Source organism: Pongo abelii, chromosome 17 (assembly GCF_028885655.2).
Source record: "Pongo abelii isolate AG06213 chromosome 17, NHGRI_mPonAbe1-v2.0_pri, whole genome shotgun sequence".
Classification (NCBI taxonomy): Eukaryota; Metazoa; Chordata; class Mammalia; order Primates; family Hominidae; genus Pongo; species Pongo abelii.
The window spans coordinates 85,307,019-85,320,627 of NC_072002.2; the positions used below are offsets into that span (position 1 = coordinate 85,307,019).

At 46.8% G+C, this 13,609-nt stretch overlaps 1 protein-coding gene across 5 annotated transcripts in view; it reads left to right on the forward strand.

Moving 5' to 3' along the window:
* Positions 1–9,203: 9,203 nt before the first annotated feature.
* The window catches only part of SOCS6 (suppressor of cytokine signaling 6), a 44,587-nt gene continuing 40,181 nt past the window's right edge, over positions 9,204–13,609 (forward strand). Inside the window, exons 1-2 of one of the 5 annotated variants that reach the window (XM_063716764.1) lie at positions 9,217–9,290; positions 10,824–10,931. The gene's annotated coding sequence lies outside the window, so the exon portion shown is untranslated. 5 annotated transcript variants of the gene reach the window in all.

Here is a 13,609-nt window from a genome sequence, read left to right on the forward strand (position 1 = left end):
TAATTCCTGGGCTAAAGTAATACTCCTGCCTGAACCTCCCAAGTAACTGGGACTACAGGCATGCACCACCATGCCTGGCTAATTTTTAAATATTTTATAGAGATGGGCTCTCACTATGTTGCCAAGGCAGGTCTTGAACTCCTAGGCTCAGATGATCCTCTTGCCTTGGAGTGGGATTACAGGTGGGATTACTGGTATGAGTCACCATGCCTGACTCATTTCTTGTTTTCAGATCTTGATGGCATACATCTAAAAGTGTCAGTGCTTGCGTATTTACACCTTCAAATTTACTAATATTTCAAGATTACTCTCTAAAGTAGTTAAACCATTTTGTAATTCCACCAGCATTTTTTAAATTGTAATCCCACCACTAATTTTAATATGAGGCCTCCTATTTTCCTTACATCCTCACAAACACTTGGTATTGTCTGACTCTGGGTTGTATCAATTTTATTCCCAGTTCCCTAGTTAAGTTGAAGATATTCTTATAAGATTTTTATCATGTTGAGTTTCTGTAAGTCACCACTCAAGTGATTTTCCGGTTTCCTAAATAAGTTTTTTGTCTTTTGTATTTTGTGTGTGTGTGTGTGTGTGTGTGTGTGTGTGTGTGTGTGCGCGCATGCACATTTGTCTTTTGATGTACAGTTTAGGTGTCTATGGCAGCCTCAGGCCATTTGGATGCATGGCTTACATGTCAGTTTAGGGCTCCAGAAAGAGTGATCAAGCAAAATAGGTAGAGGTCACATCTCCTTTTATGACCTAACCTCACAAGTCATGGAGTATCACTTTTACAGCATTTTATTGGTTAAAAGTGAGTCACAACAGTAATCCTAGATTCAAGGGAAAGGGACATAAGGTATCAAAGAACTTCTGGGCTGCTTAGCTTCTTCCACCTATTGTTACTTCTTGATGATTATATGTTAAACAAGGGGTGGATTATTCATGAGCTTTCCAGGAAATGGGTGAGCAATTCCTGGAACTGAGGGTTCCTCTCCCTTTTTACACCATATAGGGTAACTTCCTGACTTTGCCATGGCATTTGTAAATTGTCATGGTGGTGGTGAGAGTGTCTCTTGGCATGCTAATGCATTATACTTAGCGTATAATCAGCAGTGACAACGACCAGCAGCCACTTTTGTTGCCATCTTGGTTGTGGTGAGTTTTGGCCTGCTTCTTTACTGCAACCTATTTTATCAGCAAGGCCTTTATAACCTGTATCTTGTGCCAACCTCCTATCTCATCCTGTGACTAAGAACACCTTAACTTCCTGGAATGCAGCCCAGTAGGTCTCAGCCTTACTTCACCTAGCCCCTATTCAAGATAGAGTCACTCTGGTTTGAATGCCTCTGATAGTCTCACTGGTAGGGAAAGCAGTGGTGGCAGTTCAAGACCCTGAGCTGGTCATAGGAATCCTTGTGTTTGGTTATTGTAGAGAAGAATTCTAACACATTCTTCCATCGTTGGGTTAATAGGGGGAATTGTAGATGATATTATTCTCTATCATAGGACATACCTCCTACGTTTTCTAAAGTGGCAAATACATGCTGTTGACTCGTAATAATGAGTATTTGCTAGGTTTTTGCACTAAATCTACAGGGTTACTAACGTGGTTTGGCTGTGTCCCCACCCAAATCTCATCTTGAATTGTAGTTCCCGTAATCCCCACGTGTTGGAGGAGGGAACTTGTGAGAGGTGATTAGATCATGGGAGCAGTTCCCCCACGCTGTTCTTGTAGTAGAGAGTCAGTTCTCATGAGACCTGATGGTTTTATAAGGGGCTTTTACCCTCTTAGCTCTGTACTTCTGTCTCCTGCTGCCACATGAAGAAGGACATGTTTGCTTCCCCTTCTGCCATAATTGTAACTTTCCTGAGGCCTCCCAAGCCCTGTGGAACTGTGAGTCAATTAAACCTGTTTCCTTTATAAATTACCCAGTCTCTGGTATTTCTTCACAGCAGCATGAGAACAGACTAATACAGTTACCCTATAGTGAAAGGTTGAGTAAGCAGTCAGAGAGGACCCTGAATCCTAGAAGTAAAGAGGGCAGGCAAGAGTAAAGTAAAGTACTTTGGGAGGCCGAGGTGGGTGGATTGCTTGAGGTCAGGAGTTCAAAACCAGCCTGGCCAACATGGCAAAACCCTGTCTCTACTAAAAATATAAAAATCAGCTCGTTGTTGTGGTGGGTGCCTGTAATTCCAGCTACTCAGGCAGCCGAGGCAGGATAATCGCTTGAACCCAGAAGGCAGAGGGTACAGTGAGCCGAGATCGCACCACTGCACTCCAGCTTGGGCAACAGAGTGAGACCCTGTCTGAAAAAAATAAAATAAATAAAATAAAATAAATTTATCAACAAGTGAGAGTCTTTGATCTGAAATAGAAAATAATGTTAAGCTCAGCTAAATGTACCAGGGACTAAGTGGGAAAAACAGTTTGCTAAATACCTTTGTTTACCTTTCTGAGTAAGGTACCCACACAAACAGCACCACGTATTTTCTGCCAGGTCTTAAAAATCCTCAGAGCTCATTGTTCAGGGTGGTAGATACTCCTTTGACTCTGGCTTGTTCCCATCTAGCAGAATCTAGCTGATTGAAACAACAAAGACACTTTCCCTCAATAATTATGCTCTGGAAAGCAGGCATTTGTCACTGCCCGAAGGACAAACCAGCCACACCTATATCTTGAAGTGGAGCTTTAAAAGGATTTGAAAGTCCGTTTCTCACAGGGATTCTCTTAAATAGATGCAGAGAGGAATGGTATACTCATATTTATTCATCAAATATTTCTTGAGTGTCTATTGTGTGAAACATTATCTTTCAAGGTACTAGTACAAATAATATAAAGAGAAATAAGACAAAACATCTGCATTCAAAGGAGGAGAGATAAGAAATATTGCAATTCACGGTAGAGTGTGAAATGGACTCTAAAAAGGACTGAACCCATGTGAGGTTCACAAATGGGATTACATCATTTCTGATGGGACAATTCTGAACCTTGACTGATGATGAGTAAGATTTTCTATTTATAAAAATAATTAGGTGGTAGGGAGTGAGAAGGAAGAAAATTCTAGGCAGACAGAAAAGTATAAATTAAGATACATGGCTGGATCTGTCTAGAGATTGAATTACCCATCTTGGCCTGGCAAAGTGAAGCAGAAAGAAGCAGTGAGTTGTGAGGCTGGAGAAGCAGGAGGGGGCCACTTCTCCAAGAGCTTTAGATGTCAGGTCAATGTGTCATGATCTTACCCTTAGGTGGAATTTGTTATATGAACTGGGATGATTTAGAGATGAAAGGTGGCATGATTAACAGTTGTGCCAGAACAACAGTTATGACCTGGTATTGTCCTGAACAAACTGGGATCTATGGTCACCCAGTCATTGGGAAATTCTTCAAAGAGAAATTTTGATTGGGAAGTGCCATGGCTTGAATATGGTCTGTCTGCACCAAAACTCATGTTGGGACAGCAAGTTCTCGCTCTGGGAGGACTGGTCTAGTAATAAAGTGAGGCTGCCCATCATGTTGGGTCTTTCTCACATGTACTGGCCTCCTCTTCTGCTTCTCCACCATGTTACAATACAACATGAAGTCCTTACCAGAAGCTGACCAAATGCAGCTGCCTGATATTGGACCTTCAGCCTCCAGAATCATGGGCTAAATAGGCCTATCATTTATGTTTTTATTTTATTTTATTTTTCCCAAGATGGAGTCTTGCTCTGACGCCCAGGCTGGAGTGCAGCAAAGCGATCTTGGCTCACTGCACCCTCCGTCTCCCGGGTTCAAGCAATTCTCCTGCTTCAGCCTCCTGAGTAGCTGGGATTACAGGCATGTGCCACCATGCCCGGCTGATTTTTGTATTTTTAGTAGAGACAGGGTTTCACCATCTTGGCCAGGTTGGTTTCAAACTCCTGACCTCAGGTGATCTGCCCATCTCAGCCTCCCAAAGTGCTGGGATTACAAGCATGAGCCACCACACCCGGCTGCCTCTCGTTTATGAATTACCCTGTCTCAGGTATTCTGTTATAGCAACAGAAAAGGGACTAAGACAGGAGGAGACTGCAGTGAGTTCATTACAGAGAACAGGCACTGAGGTTGGGCAGGCCTAGCAGCACTGTGGTCATTTCCTAGACCTACCACAATAAAATACCTTTGGCTGGGAATGGTGGCTCACACCTGTAACCCCAACACTTTGGGAGGTTCAGGCGGGCGGATCGCTTGAGTCCAGGAGTTTGAGAGCAGCCTGGGCAACATAATGAGACCCCATCTCTTAAAAAAAATGAAAAACAAAACTAGACAGGCATGGTGGTATGCCTGTAGTCTCAGCTACTCAGGAGGCTGAGGTGGAAGGATCGCTTGAGCCCAGGACGTGGAGGTTGCAGTGAGCTGAGATCCTGCCACTGGGCAACAGAGTGAGACCCTGTCTCTAAAATAAAATAAAATAAAATAATAAAATAATAAAGTACCTCCAACTAGGTGGCTTAACACTGTAGAAATTTGTGGTTTCACAGTTCTGGATGTAGGAATTACAAAATCCAGGTGACACCGGGGCCATGCTGCCTCTGAAGCCTCTGATGAAATCCTTCCTTTCCTCTTCCCAGTTTCTGGTGTTGACAGCAATTCTTGGTGTTCCTTGACTTGCAGATGCATCAGTCTAGTCTCTGCCTCCCCAGAGTTCTCTCTATATGTCTTTACCGCCTCTCCTCTCCTTGTGTGTCTCTCTCTGTGTCTCTCGTCCTCTTATAAAGACACCAGTCACATTGGATTTAAGGGCCCACTCTATCCCAGCAGGACCTCATTTCAGCTTAACAGTGGCAAAGATCCCACTTCCAACAAAGTCACATTCTAAGGTTCTGGAAAGGACACGACTCTTTGGAGGACATTATGTAACCCAGGACAAGTCCCACGCAAGGGAAATTTGTGTGCGTGGAGCATGGCGCCTAAACCATCAGGACAGGAAGGCAGGAACAGCAGAAGGGTAATGGGAGGGAGGGAAGGAAGTGGAGGGTGGTAAATTTTGCTTGCTTTGCAGCTTTTCACCGGGCCCTGAGAGTGCTTTTAGCACTGAGGATGTACGGTCATGCACCGGATAATGTTTTGGTCAACTGCATACATGATTGTGATCCCATTATAAGATTATAATGCTGTATCTTTACTGAACCTTTTCTGTGTTTAAATATGTTTAGATACACAAATACCATTGGGTTACCATTGCCTTACATAATTCAGTACAGTAACATGCAGTACAGGTTTGTAGCCTAGAAGCTACAGGCTATACCCTATTATTCTAGGTGTGTAGTAGGCTACCTCTAGGTTTGTGTAAATACGGTCTATCATGTTAGCACAAGGACAAAATCACCTAGTAACGCTTTTCTCAGAACATAGCACTGTCGTTAAGTGAGGTTTGACTGTACTTGAATCACCAGGACTAGGATGGAAGGCTGCACACTGTAACCCACCCTGCTTCCACCCAGTTTTCTTAAGTCTAGACTTCTCTTTTTCCCCTTTTAGATGAAGGGAAGAGGTTTAATATTAGAAATCAAACAAGACTCAAAATTGGGAAATGTCAAAACTTTGTCACTTTGGGCAAATCATTTGATCTCTCAGTCTGTTTCCACCTCCTTAAAATGAGGATGTTGGACTGTTTTCATGTCTGTAAAAAGAGGATGTTGAGGATGATCAGTAAGGGTGCTTCTGGCTCTATAAGCTATTGCTCTAGGAGGAAGCAGTGGAACTATGTTCCCCTGTCACTGTTAAGAGGATAGATTTTCAATATGACCAGTGGCTATCCCCATTTTTTAACAAGCATATTTATCAGACAGCATTTGTAATGGTAAACAACAGAAATTGGTTATCTTGAGCAAAACAGGGATTTATCAGAAGACTTTGGGGACTGGCACCAGGATCAATTTGGTGCAGGTACCTTATTACAGTAGACTTGATCCCATCCTCTTCCAGGAGCTTTCCATGATTATATCACTTGCACAACAGTAAGCATCTCGACAAGAGTTTCTTTTTTCTTTTCTTTTTCTTTTCTGGTTTCTTTTGCTTGCTTGCTTGCTTGCTTGCTTGCTTGCTTGCTTATTGAGATAGAGTTTCATGCTGTTGCTCAGAATGGAGTGCAGTGGCATGATAGTGGCTCACTGCAACCGCTGCCTCCTGGGCTCAAGCAATCCTCCAGCCTCAGCCTCCTGAACAGGTGGAACTATAGGCATGCGCCATCATGTCCAGCTAATTGTTGTATTTTTAGTAGAAACAGGGTTTTGCCACGTTGCCCAGGCTGGTCTCAAATTCCCCGGCTCAAGCAATCCACCGGCTTTGGCCTCCCAAAATGCTGGGATTACAGGTGTGAGCCACTGCGCCCAGCCTGGTTCCTCTTGTAGACAGTCTTCTTGCTCTGTTGCCCAGGCTGGAGTGTAGTGGCATGTTCATAGCTCCCTGCAACCTGGAACTCTTGGGCTTAAGCGATCCTCCCATCCCCATGCCACTATGCCCTGCTAACATTTTAATTTTTTGTAGAGATGACATCTGGCCATGTTGCCCAGGCTGCTCTCGAATCCCTGGCCTCAAGTGAACCTCGCGCCTTGGCCTCCCAAAGTGCTGGGATTACAGGTGTAAGCCTCCCTGTCTGGCCTAGGCAAGAGTTTAAGTAGGTGAGTCATGGGCACATATCTTAGCTGTGCTGGGTGTTGGTAGGGCAAAGATAAGATTTCCTCCAAAGGGAGAGCGAGTGCTGATGGAAAAAAGGGTTCATTGGCAGACAGCCAAGAAGATATCACATGTTTATGGCCAAGAAGTGTTTGGAATTCAGCCATGCATGGAGATTTTAATAGTATTATCTAGACACTAATATCTCTACCCTGAAGTTGTTGCTATGTTATTGTTATCACTATTTAGTGGTAAAGGGCTCATATTCTGAAATCACAGATGCCTAAGCCTGAATTCCAGCTCTGCCCCATAGTAGCTGTGACTTTGGGAGAGTAAATTACTACTTTCACACTGCAAGTCTCAGTTTCCTCATCAGAAATATGGGGATGATGTTAATACTGACCTTATAGGATTGATATGAAAATTGAAGGACATAACATATTCAAAAGAGCTGAATGCAAGGCCGGACTCATGAAGTTTCATTACCTAGATTAGGCCCCTAGTGGTTTTTGTGCATTATTTCATGTAATCTTACAACTATTTGACATAATTAATATCGAGCCCCCTCACTCACCCTTTACAAAAGTAGAAACTGAGGTTACAGCTGAGAAACTTGTTTGAGGTCACACAGCTGTATGACCTGTCAAAACTGTGCTTCTGCTCCAGCTCTGCCAGACTCAGAACCCCAGGGTCTTAACCATACATTTAAGTGTCTCCTGGAAGAGTCAACACTTCCCCATCCTGCACAGCCCCATTGCTGCGTGAAAGGCTCACTAACCCCCTGTTGCACAGCTCCTGCTGGTTGTCATTTTTAGAAAAAATAGGGAGACACTGGCACCCCGAGGCAGTAGGATTGAAACGTTTGCTTCTTTTTCTTTTTTTTTTTTTGAGACAGCATCTAGCTGTGTCATCCAGGCTGGAGTGCAGTGGCGCGATCTCGGCTTACTGCAACCTCCGCCTTCCGGGTTCAAACGATTCTCCTGCCTCAGCCTCCTGAGTAGCTGGGATTACAGGCACCTGCCACCACGCCCAGCTACTTTTTGTATTTTTGTAGAGATGGGGTTTCACTGTGTTGGCCAGGCAGGTCTCAATCTCCTGATCTTGTGATCAGCCCGCCTTGGCCTCCCAAAGTGCTGGGATTACAGGCATGAGCCACCGTTAATTACTGTTTGTTGTGTTTCCCACTAACTTCTCTGACAATTCTATTTCGACCTACATTCTCCAATCACTGTAATTAGATATTTGAGAATTGTGTTGCATTTCAATCATGGTAACAATAATGGTAGTATTTTATTAATAAATTCAAGTAAAAACTGAAGATGACAATGATAGTGTATGATACATAACAAATGACATCAACTTTGCATCATCTAAAGATCCAACTTTTCTGTTACGAATCTAGATTTCTTGGGGAAATCTAGATTGTATATTGGACATAGGAATTAAGATTACTGTACTTGAACTTTTTTTGTAACTAACAACTTTATTGAGATATAATTCGGGTACCAACTCATACCTCAACAACTTTTTAGACTTTTTTTCTAGCCCTTTTTTCTCTGTACTTTCGGTTTTCTTTTAAAAAGGTCCGTACTATTCAAGAAACACAACTTTTAAAGTCCACAATAATTCTTGTTAGATTTTAATAATATTTATCTCCCCCCAAGCTTTATTGAAATACTAATGATATTCATTTTTTAACCATTTTTCATCGTAAGAGAAATACAAATTCTCCTATTGAATCTTATGGACAAAAATCAAGTTTTTTGTAGTACTGCTATATATTAGTAGTATGTTCAGCCAGTTTCCAAAGAAATTAGTCAAGTTCCCAACATGCAACTTGTATATCACACTACCTTGGAATTCGGCGGCACAAACAACTATTCCTTGTACAAAACCTCCCTGAAAACGACTAAATGGAAAAGTAGATGGCTTGAAACAAGGAATGTTTGGTTTTTTAAAAAGCATTTTTCACAATTTAGTCGAGGGTTTCCCCACTTGTGGCTCTGCACAACGTGCGCGCGCGTCTGTCCTGGGGTCCCCTCCCTGCAGGGACGAGGCCGGGGTCCCCGCGCGAGCCTAGCGGACCTGAGCAGTGCGGGGGTCCGGCCGCCCGCCACAGGGGCACAGGGACCGCAGCTGCCAAATCCGCGGGGCCGGGGGGCCGAGGAGACTTTCCTTTCCGCGTTAGCCGGGGCCACCCCTGCCAGAGGGAAAGCACCAAACGAAAAACCAGGACAGGGACACCGGGGGCGGGAGGAGCGGCCGCCTGCAGGCACCAGCCGAGGGGTGCGGGGGTGGGGGAAGGGATCAGGGCTCCGCGCTCCGTCCGCCCCACGACCCCGGCCCGGCGCCCCTCCCGTCGGAACCCCCACTTAGTGCCCGGCCCCCGCCCCGCCCCGCGCGGCCCCCGGCCTCAGCCCCGCGCGCCCCGCCGCCCCACCGCCCCTTCTGCGCGCGGGCCCGAGTAGTGGGCGCGGGGCGGCCCGCTCGGCTCCTCCGCACCCGCTCCCCGCTCGGGCCGAGGCGCCGCGGCCGCGCGCCCCTCCTGGAGGAGGAGGAGGAAGGAGGCGGGAGGAGGAGTTGCGGAGAGGAGAAGGCGAGCGCGGCAGTCGCGCCGGCGCTGGGCGAGGAAGCGGAGCCGGGCCGCCTCCGGGTGAGCGTCCGGGGAGCTCGGGCGGGAGGCAGGGGCCGGGCTTCGCCGTCCGCCTCCGGCTCTCCCGCGGTCCGGGGCACCGTCCGCGGGGCTGGTTTTCGCCTCGGAGCGCAGGGGGCGGATCCGGCGCGAGTCGGGCCGGGGAGGCCGCCGGGCGCGGGGCTGCAGCGGCGGGTCTGGGTCAGCGCGAGGCCCTGCGCCGTCTCGGCGGGTGCGCGGGCGGGGGCCAGGACCGGGGAACGGGGGCCGGGGCCGGTCCCGGGAGCGGGGACGCGGAAACCGGGGAGCCGGGGCCGGGGCGCGGCGGCCCCTGAAGGGCCGAGGCCTGCGCGGCCGCGGGCGGCTCTTCTCGACCCCTCGGCCTCTTCGGCCGCGGCGCGCCGGCCCGGGCCGCCGCCTTTGTTGCCCGCAGCTCGCCGGGGAGAGGCCGGGGCTCCGTGAGGCCTGGGCGGCGGCGCGGGGCCTGCGCGGCTCTGCGCCCCGGCCGGGTCCCTCCTCGGACCACCGCGGGCTCGGGCTCGGGGTCGGGGCGCGGCGAGGCCGCAGGAGCGAGGGCGGGCCTGGGGCGCGGCGCTGGGACTCGGGGACGCCCCCGCCCCACCGCGAGGTCGCGCCGGCGCTGGTGGAGCTGCAGGCCGGGGCTGCTCTGCAGCTGAAGGTGCCGCCGGCCGGCCGCGCACTCACCCGGGTGCAGGGACCGGACGATTGTGGAATTTAAACCGCTCCTGGGACCGACACGGGCCTGAATTTTCAGTTTGCTTCGGGAGTTGGCAACTTCAGGTACACCCTTGTGGCTCACGGAGCGGAATTATGGACGTTTCTCAGGGGTAGATCCTGGCACAAAACTTGGGATATGTGCAGTAGTGTGTGTGCCAACTTAACGTTCAGTTGGAATGTGAAATTGGGGTTCCCATCCCCACTGTTTGGAATGAAGGGCCAGGTGGGAATATGTGGCAGGACTCAGTCTTCCGGTAGCAAAATAAATAATGTTGAATTCATTTCAACAAATGTTTTTGCAACGTCTGCCCGGATAAGGCAACATGCACTGTGCATGAGGACAGAGAACACAGTAATGACAGAAATAACGTGAATTACACACACTGAACGTCTCCCAGAGACATTTTAAATTTACTGTGTTCCTTGGGATAAAGATACATTTGGAATCAAACAAAAAAGTAAACGTTCTACTTCAAGATAAAATATCTGACATCTTCTCAACCACAGAAGGTAGCAATTTATCTTGACTTTTTTTTAACCAACTACCATAACATTAAATCCATTTAGCTTACTTGGATGAATGAATCTTAAGTGTAGTATTTAATGCTGTGGACAGCCTTCCTTAAAAACACGAATGGCATTGCTCACCAGGTTTCACAAAAACCGGAAAAAAAGTCTGTAATACTTTTCCGTGGGCTTTCTAATTTCTCCTCCTAGTGGGTTTTGTGCACGCGTGGATACGGTAAGGTCCAGGATCCATTCAGCTCTAAACTAAATATGTGGCCTTAACCCTTTGGTTCCAACACCCACCCTAAGCCTGCCTTGGTGCCTTGGAGGAACCTGGTTCGTGGACAGTGGATTTGATAAGGATTCCTAGAAGAACTTCTATCTGGAGTTTGGCCAGGGCTTTCCGCTTGTGCCTCGGTAAGGGTCAGCCAGGTATTCACCCGAATCTATACATTTTTAGAACTCCATTCAGCATCTCTTTTAAAACACTGTTTCTCTTTTACCTTTATCGTTATCTTTTAAATTACCCTCTAAATTGGTAGTCTTGCCCCTTTCTCTTCAGCAGGGCCTCCCACCCAAGGGCACACCCTCGGGTCATCCCATGACCCCCTCTCTTGGTGGGGCCCCCCCCCGCAGGGAGTGGCAGGGAAGGAATTTGAGAGCCATTGACTGGGCGTAGGGTGGAAAATGGTGCTGTACTGACTGGGTTTCGAGTCATTTTGCCTTCCAGTGTTTTTCTTCATTCTTGCGTTAGAACTGGAAAAGGTGTTCTTTTTAATGGCCCTCTTTTTTAGGAAACTGAAAGCAAGTATCTTCTTTTTTGTTTTTCCTCTGTCACCCAGGGTGGAGTGCAGTGGTGCAATCATGGCTCACTGCAGCCTTGAACACCTGGGCTCAAGTGATCCACCTCCCTCAGCTTCCTGAGTAGCTTGGACTACAGACATGTGCCACCACACCTGGTTGATTATTTTTTGGAGAGGTGGGGTCTTGCTATGTTGCCGAGGTCGCCCTCGGCCTAGAGTCTCAAACTCTAGGCCTCAAGATCCTCTCACCTCAGCCTCCCAAAGCCCTGGGCTTACAGGCGTGAACCACCACACCCAGCCTGCAAGTGTCCACCTCTTAAGCCTTCTTGTGTAGCTACATTCCTCAGAGAAAAATCTTGCTAGTTTTCTCCATTGTGGCTAGTTTTCAGGAAACTTTTGGGTTATTGATCATATCTTTTATTTTGCTCATAGAGGTGTGATCTTATTTAAAAGTCCAAACGTATAGATGGTCCCCAATTTTGGATTTTTTGACTTTTTGATGGAGCAAAAACGATACACATTCAGTATGCCCCTCGACTTATATCCAGATAAACCCGCTGTGAGTTTTGACTTTAAGATATTTTCAATTTATCATGGGCTTATTGGGACTCAATTATTGTTACTCTCTTAAAAATATGCACTCATGACCTCTTCCAATTCTGGAAATTGTATTTACACCTGTGGTGCCGAAGTGCTTTTGTAAAATTATTCATTTTACAAGGGAGAAATTCCTAATACTAGTATATGTCATAAAAAGGAGAAACTTTCTTATATGGCTAGATTGATAGAAATAATTGTTCAGCTGTTAAAAGACGAACAATGTAAGACGTGTTTGATATTGTTTTGAGGTGAAATTGTCATTAATGTTTTTATGGGTAATTTATTATGCTGTTTGGCGTGTTGGTTTAGCTAATAAGTCGTGATGGCTTTAGGACTGAGGACACAGTTTACTTAAACTGATTTCAGGTCCTTACCCACCCATACAAACATTACATTTTACTTAGTTGGGGCAGTTGTTTTTAGGTGGCCATTGGTCTTGATGTTTCGAGAACAAACATACTTAGATAAAATCACATAAGATTTCAGTTCTCACCTTGCACACTCTGGACATGTTGGGGCATCCATTTACCTGCTCTGTCACCCTGAACTTGTTCTATATGCCCTCTGAGTCTTATTCCTTATCTGGGGCTAAAGTGGGGACAATAATTTATCTCACAAAGTTATAATGAATGTGTATTTATGGTAAAATCCAAACCCTTGTTTTGTTTTGTTTTGTTTTGTTTTGAGACGGGGATCTTGTTCTGGTTGCCCAGGCTGGAGTGCAGTGGCACGGTTAGGACTCACTGCAGCCTCGACCTCCCAGGCTCAAGCGATCTTCTTGCCTCAGCACCCCCTCCGCCAGTAGCTGGGACCACAAGTGCACGCCACCATGCCCAGCTGATTTTTTTTTTTTTTTTTTGTAGAGGTGGGGTCTCCTTATGTTGCCCAGTTGGTCTTGAAATCATGGGCTCAAGTGGTCCTCCCACCTTTGCCTCCCAAAGTGTTGGGATTGCAGGCATGAGCACTGTGCCCAGCCAAAAATCCAAACTCTTCCTCATCGACTATAACATTTCTGCCTAGTTCTGAAATGTGTTTTCATTTCTCCCTAGTTCTCATCTTGAACAACCATCTCTGCCTTACCAGGGTTCTGCCCTAGCTTTTCTGTTCCTCAACAATCTGAGCTGCTTCCTGCTCCGCCACCTGTGACACAGTAGTTCTGTTTGCCTACAGTGTCCTTCGGAGGCTCCTGTGGTTGGTTCATTCTCAGATCTTAATGCCAGTGGCACCGCCTCAGAGCATCACCACCTCAGAGAAGACTTCCTTGACTACCTTACGGCTCCTTCAGTAATCCCAAGTAATTGACTTGTATGGTTCCTTCATAACCTCTATTATTGTCTGTAATTACTTTGTTTACTTGCTTCTGCTGTTCCCCCGCCCCCCCCCAAATAAGTTCTGTGAGGGCAGAATGTCTGCTGTGGTCCTTCTTTTCTGTGTCCCTGACACATCCCAGGGGGCTTGGCCACTGAGTAGGAGGGGTGTGGGTATACAGAAAGTACTTGCAGTTTTCATGTTGTTATCTACACCTTAAAGGCAGAGATGTGCTGTGTACGTGTTAGAAAGTTGTTGGTGTTTCATGTCGTTTGTCCTGTTCTGAGCTGGTCTGCTTGCCTGGCTGAGTAAATCATAGCACTAATAAAACCAAAGTCCTTATCATTACGTGGCCCCAACAGCCCCACAGAGAGAGAACTGTCG